Genomic DNA, 6588 nt, shown 5'->3' with positions numbered 1-6588 from the left:
TCTGGACTCTCTTTTCTACTCCATTGATCTATATGTCTATTATGTGCCAGTACCATACTGTTTCGGTTACTACAGTTTTGTAGTATATCTTAAAATCTGGGGCTGTGATTCCTACAGCTTTGTTCTTTTTCAAGATTACTTTGGCTTTTTGGGGTCTTTTGTGGTTCCATACACATTTTAGGATTATTTGTCCTAGTTTTGTGAAAAATGTTGTTGGTATTTTGATGGGGATTGCCTTAAGTCTGTAGATTGATTTGGGTAGTATAGATGTTTTAACCATATTGGTTCTTCCAATCCATGAGGATGAACATCTTCCCAGTTGTTTGTGTCTTCAATTTCTTTCATTAATGTTTTATAACTTTCATCTTAATCTTTTTTTTTTTAAAGATTTTATTTATTTGACAGAAAGAGACACAGCGAGAGAGGGAACACAAGCAGGGGGAGTGGGAGAGGGAGAAGCAGGCTTCCTGCAGAGCAGGGAGCCCGATGTGGGGCTCCATCCCAGGACTCTGGGATCATGACCTGAGCCGAAGGCAGACGCTTAACGACTGAGCCACCCAGGCGCCCCTCTTTTTTTAACAGAATAAGAATTTTGATTTCTTCTTACTCGAAAGAGCTTCATTTTTTTTTCTTAAGTAGGCTCCATGCCCAACATGGGGCCCAATGTAGGGCTCGAACTCACAACCTGAAGATCAAGATCTGAGCTGAGATCAAGAGTTGGATGCTTAGCCGACTGAGCCACCCAGGTGCCCCTTTATTTAACTTTCTGACTCTGCGCTTGTACCTTCAACACTTTCACAACAATTTTCTGCTCCTCAATAAGGAATGCACGCTTGATCCTGTCACAAACACACTTAGCACACATGGAACCACCATAGGCCCTGCTGACGTATTTTTTCATTTTAGACAACCTCATAAGAACTGTAGGTGTCACCGCTCCTTGAAGTTGGCCTGGACACACGCCACAATGGATTTTGGTGCTTTCCCAACCTTCTTGGTATAAAGGTAAACGATTTTACTACCAAGGGTTCTGGACAGCCTAGTTTTGTTAGAGGCTGTATCATAGGACAGACTACGACGGTATGTCAAACACTGGACCATTCTGGATGCTGTAGATGCCGTCTCCGGAAGAGTCACCTTAACCATTTTTAATGGTTCAATGACATTAAGTACATTCACATTATTGTGCAACCAATCTCCAGAACTCTTTTCGTTTTTTGTTTTTTTTTTTAAGATTTTATTTATTTATTTGAGAGAGAGAGAATGAGAGAGAGCACATGAGAGGGGGGAGGGTCAGAGGGAGAAGCAGACTCCCTGCCGAGCAGGGAGCCCGATGCGGGACTCTATCCGGGGACTCCAGGATCATAACCTGAGCTGAAGGCAGTCACCCAACCAACTCAGCCACCCAGGCGCCCCTACTCTTTTCATTTTATAAACTGAAACTCTTTACCCATTAATGCCCCTTCTTCCTCCTCCCAACCCCTGACAACCACCATTCTATCTCTGAATTTCACTATTCTAGGTACTTCATATAAGAGGAATCATACAATATTTGTATTTTTGTGACTGATTTATGTCACCTAGCATAATGTCCTCCAGGTTCATTCATATTGTAGAATGTGTCAGAATTTTCTCCCTTTTTTTTAAGGCTCAACAATATTCCAGTGTGTTGGGGGATGTGTGTGTGTACACACCACATTTTGCTTATCCATTCATCTGTTGTGAATAATGCTGCTATGAACATGGGTGTACAAATATCCCTTTGAGACCCTGCTTTTAATTCTTTGGGTTATATATCCAGGAGGAAAATTGCTGGATCACACGGTAATTCTATTCTTAATTTTTGGAAGAACCACCATATTGCTTTCCACCATTTTATATTCCTACCAACCGAGCACAAGAGTTCCAATTTCTCTATATCCTTGCCAACATTTGGTTTCTGTGTTTTGAGTTTTTTAATAGTAGCCATTCTAATGGGTGTAAGGTACTGTTCCGTTGTGGTTTTGATTTGTATTTCTGTAATGATTATGATGTTTGCATATATTTTTGTTTGCTTTTTGGCCATTTGTATAATTTAACAAGTCCTTTGCTCATTTTTAAATTGGATTGTTTGTTTTGTTGTTGTTGTTGAGTGCATGGGTTTTTGCATTCTTTTACTTCCATCCTTCCTGTAGCCTTATATTTAAGGTGTGCCTATTGAGCTTTGTAAAAAATCTAGTTTGAGGGGTGCCTGGGTGGCTCAGTCGGTTAAGTGTCCAACTCTTGATTTCAGCTCAGGTTGTGATCTCATGGGTCGTGGGGTTGAGCCCTGTGTTGAGCTACGTGCTCTGGGGGAGTCTGCTTGGAAGATTCTCTCCCAATGCCCCTCCCCCTTCTCTATCTCTCTCAAGCAAATGAATAAATTTTTTAAAATAAATAAATAAATAAATAGATAATCTAGGTTGAGGGATACCTGGCTGGCTCAGTCAGAAGAGCCTGCAACTCTTGATCTCAGGGTCATGAGTTCGAACCCCACATTGGGTGTAGAGATCACCTAAAAATAAGTAAATAAAGCTTGTAAAAAAAAAAAACCTAGTTTGAGAATCTTTCTTTTAACTGGAGTATTTAGCCTAATTATAATTACTAATTATTATCTACTGCTGCATTACAAATTACCCCAAAACTTAATGGCTTAGACCACAATAAACATTTGGCAGAAGCTTAGCAGGATGGTGTCTGGCTCATGGTTTCTCATAAGGTTTCAGTCAAGCTATCAGTGAAGGCTACAATCATCTAAAGACTTGTCTGGGACTGAAGGGTCCACTTCTATGGTATCTCACTAACAGGGCTGTTGGCAGGAGGCCTCAATTCCTTGCCAAATAAACCTTTCCATAGGACTGTTTGAGTGTCCTCACAGCACGACAGCTGGCTTCTCCCAGGGTGAATAATCCGAGAGAGAAAGCAAGGAAATGTCTATGTAGTCTTTCATGATCTACTCTCAGAAGTCACATACCATCACTTCCATTATATATATTAATTAGAAGCAAGTCACTAAGTCACTCAAGGCAAGGGAAATTAGGCTCCACCTTTTCAAAGCAGAAGTAGTCAAAGAGTTTGTGGATATATCTGAAAACTGCTACCATCTCTTTGATCAGAAATTATTTACATTTCGGGGCACCTGGGTGGCTCAGTCGGTTAAGCGTCTGCCTTTGGCTCAGGTCACGATCCCGGGGTCCTGGGATCGAGCCCCAAGTCGGGATCCTTGCTCAGTGGGAAGTCTGCTTCTCCCTCTCCCTCTGCCCCTGATTGTGTGCTCTCTCTCTCTCTCTCACTCACTCTCTCAAATAAAATAAACTTTAAAAAATCTAAAAAAATTTTTAAAAGAAATTATTTAATTTCTCATACATGCAAAATACATTTACTCTTCTATGATCATCCAAATTCTCAACCTGTTACAGCATCAATTCCAAGTCCAGAATGTCATCATTTAAATTAGATCCAGGTGCAGATAAAGCTCCTTGGATCTGGTTTCTCAAGTAAAGTACCTCTTGATTGGAAACCCTATGAAGTAAAGAGATAGGCTTTCCATACATTCAACGGACAGTGGCTTAGGATAAGTGCTATAGACCCTCCCATTCAAAAAAGGGGAAAATAGGAGGCACACAGGAGTTAATGGTCCACAGCAATTCTGAAATTCAGCTGGGCACAAGCTCACAGTTCCTTGATTAGGACTTAAGGTCTCAGAATAATCCTGCATAATTCCCGACTCTATTGAACCTTGGTTCTGCCATCTAAGTCATCCTTCTTCATCCATGAAAGGTAGGTTGTGTTTTCAACTGGTTAGTTTTTTTTTTCTTTCTTTTTTTAAAGATTTCATCCACTTATTTGACAGAGACCCTGGGACCCAGGGATCCCAGGCCCCTGAGATCATGATCTGAGCCAAAGGTAGCTGCTCAACCGACTGAGCGACCCAGGTGCCCTCAACTGGTTAGTTTTATCACCTTTCTTACTGCTAGTAGATTTGGGGAGGCAGGGGGTGGCCCATAGGCCTCTTTTCATTCTATGTGGTTTTAGTCCCTTGTAGTCCAAACTGGTAGTGGTTCTGTCAATATAATTATTTAAAAATTTTTGTGGGTCTATTATTGATCTTATTATTATTGGAACTTCACTCCCTTAAGCAAAAGCTATACCCACAAGTCTCTTCTGGATAATCCCTACTCTATCTTGGGATTTTGCTGAGACTGGAGGAGGAACAGTGATTTTATGGACTGATGCAGGTCTACACATACACGCACAGCTGGTGCTCACTCTGCACACTTCCAACATGCATGAATTTCAGTTACCATGGTTTAATAAAATAACACCAGTGCCCCAACAACATAGTTCTAATTTTAGTTACCACAGTATATTACTGGTGAGTAATTAAGTGTATAAAGTGCAAACTTCATCGCTAGCAATTTAGTCCACAAATCACCATGTGAATAAGGTGCATGTCATGACCAGTGACTAATCATGTCATGTCTTTCAAAATCTGTCGGAGATTGGTCATTGTATATCTGTTATTCAATCCACTCACAGACAGCAAATCAGTATTTGTGTTTCCTCCTTGTCTCCCAGTGATAAACCCATATGACATTTTACAAAAAGGGAAAATTGAAAGAGAGAATTGACCAACAAAGATAAAAGTGAAGCAAAAAAATGAAAAATGAAAATGTTAGAAGTGAAACTGGATGTGATTAGAAGATTTGAATAGAGTGACAACAAAGCAAAGATAGCAAGAGACCTAGACTCATATGAAGCTATCCTATGAACCATATTGAAAAAGTACGAGGAATATGAAAAAAACAAGGGGAAGTCACTCCAACAGATTTTCGTGTAAATTGCCCAAGAAACAGAAAACCACTTATGGATGAAGTGGAGTGTTTACTTGCACTTCTGACTGAAGAACACAATAACTTTTTTTTAAATCTGTTTGGCTAACATTCAGGCCAGAGCATTGAAGCTAATAGCCACATTGGAAGAAAATGATCATTGTAAGTAGACTGAAGAAAACCCTTTCACTGCTGTAATGGCTGGTTCTACCATTTCAGAAATCAGCATGAATTGATTAATATTTTTTAAATTTTTATTTATTTATTTGAGAGAGAGGGAGCATGCATGAGCTGGCAGAGGGGCAGAGGGAAAGAGGCAGACTTCCAGTGGAGCAGGGAACCTGACACAAGGGCCTGATCCCAGGACCCCGGGATCATGACCTGAACCGAAGGCAGACGCTTAACCAACTGAGCCACCCAGGTGCCCCTGAATTGATTAATATTAAGCTAAACTGGTGGGACTACTAGTGCAGAAGAGGGCACTGCTGTGACATTTGCCTCCCGATTCTTTTTTTTTTTTTAAAGATTTTATTTATTTATTTGAGACAGAGAGAATGAGAGAGAGAGAGAGAGAGAGAGCACATGAGAGGGGGGAGGGTCAGAGGGAGAAGCAGGCTCCCCGCCGAGCAGGGAGCCCGATGCGGGACTCGATCCCGGGACTCCAGGATCATGACCTGAGCCGAAGGCAGCTGCTTAACCAACTGAGCCACCCAGGCGCCCTGCCTCCCGATTCTAAGTCAGGTAGTTATGCAAAAACATGAAGATGCCCTGGAGGAAATGATGCTGGTAAAAAAAAAATTATCGTTAAAGGAACTCTCAGAGATATTTCATGACATCGAAAGCTCGAAGGATAAAATGCTGGAAACAGACCCAAACTTAGCAAGGAATATGACAGTTCATCAAGCTGTAGAAAAGATTCTTGCTCTGTAAGTTATATGATGAGAAAGCAAGCATTGTTGAAACGGTTTTTACAAAGAAATAAAACATTTTAATTTTTCAGGGGTTTTAATGTTTTAAATAACAGTGTACTAAATGAATATTAACTTTTCTTTTTTCATTTCTCTATACACTTATAACAGTAGAGAGTTTTTAATGTTTTGACCAAAATATTTAACGATCACAGAACAATCATACTTCTTCTCACTGAGTATTCAGATCGCTTTGAATGGTTTCAGCTTGCACGGTCGTTTTTACAGTCCTGCAGTACCATGCAAAGCAAAGACTGCCTATATATATTTATTACAGAGATTTGACCTTCTGTAATTATTAGCTGGTTAAGCAGTTTCTGGAAGGCTGTTGTCTTCACATCTGGTGCTAGAGCTTGAAATCTACAGGGCAGGCATTTGGGCATGGACAATGGATTTAGATTGGACATAAGGAAAAATAAGCTGGAACTCACAAGCGTGAGCTGAGGCCCACGAGGACTGACAGAAGCCCCCGTCAGTTCTTGCTGCCTCTCATGTTGATGGGGTGGGTGCCCTGCAGAAGCCAGGGCTCTTTGCACAGAGTTAATCACCCATACCTGGCCCAGGAGTCAGAGAAGCTGAAGGAAGATCAGGGGAAGGCAAGGCGGTTACACCCATGCCCACTGCCCATGCTAATGAGATGAGACAGCAGATAACTGGCAACAGGTGTCAGCTACAAAATGGCCACTGCTTCACTTCCGTCCCCTTAATCTCCAGCAAGAATCTCTCTTGTGGCCCATGCTAATTGGAAACATACTGAAAAGGGAACTCTG

At 41.2% G+C, this 6588-nt stretch overlaps 1 pseudogene; it reads right to left on the bottom strand.

Annotated features, from left to right (window-relative positions):
- Window positions 1-754: 754 nt before the first annotated feature.
- LOC118025004 lies at window positions 755-1101 on the bottom strand (annotated as a pseudogene).
- Window positions 1102-6588: the final 5487 nt, after the last annotated feature.

The sequence above is a fragment of the Mirounga leonina genome, unplaced genomic scaffold (assembly GCF_011800145.1).
Source record: "Mirounga leonina isolate KUSES-001 unplaced genomic scaffold, KU_Mleo_1.0 Mir_200, whole genome shotgun sequence".
In the NCBI taxonomy this organism is placed as follows: domain Eukaryota; kingdom Metazoa; phylum Chordata; class Mammalia; order Carnivora; family Phocidae; genus Mirounga; species Mirounga leonina.
Note: the sequence above shows the minus strand (reverse complement) of the source record. Positions and strands in the feature narration are given on the sequence as shown.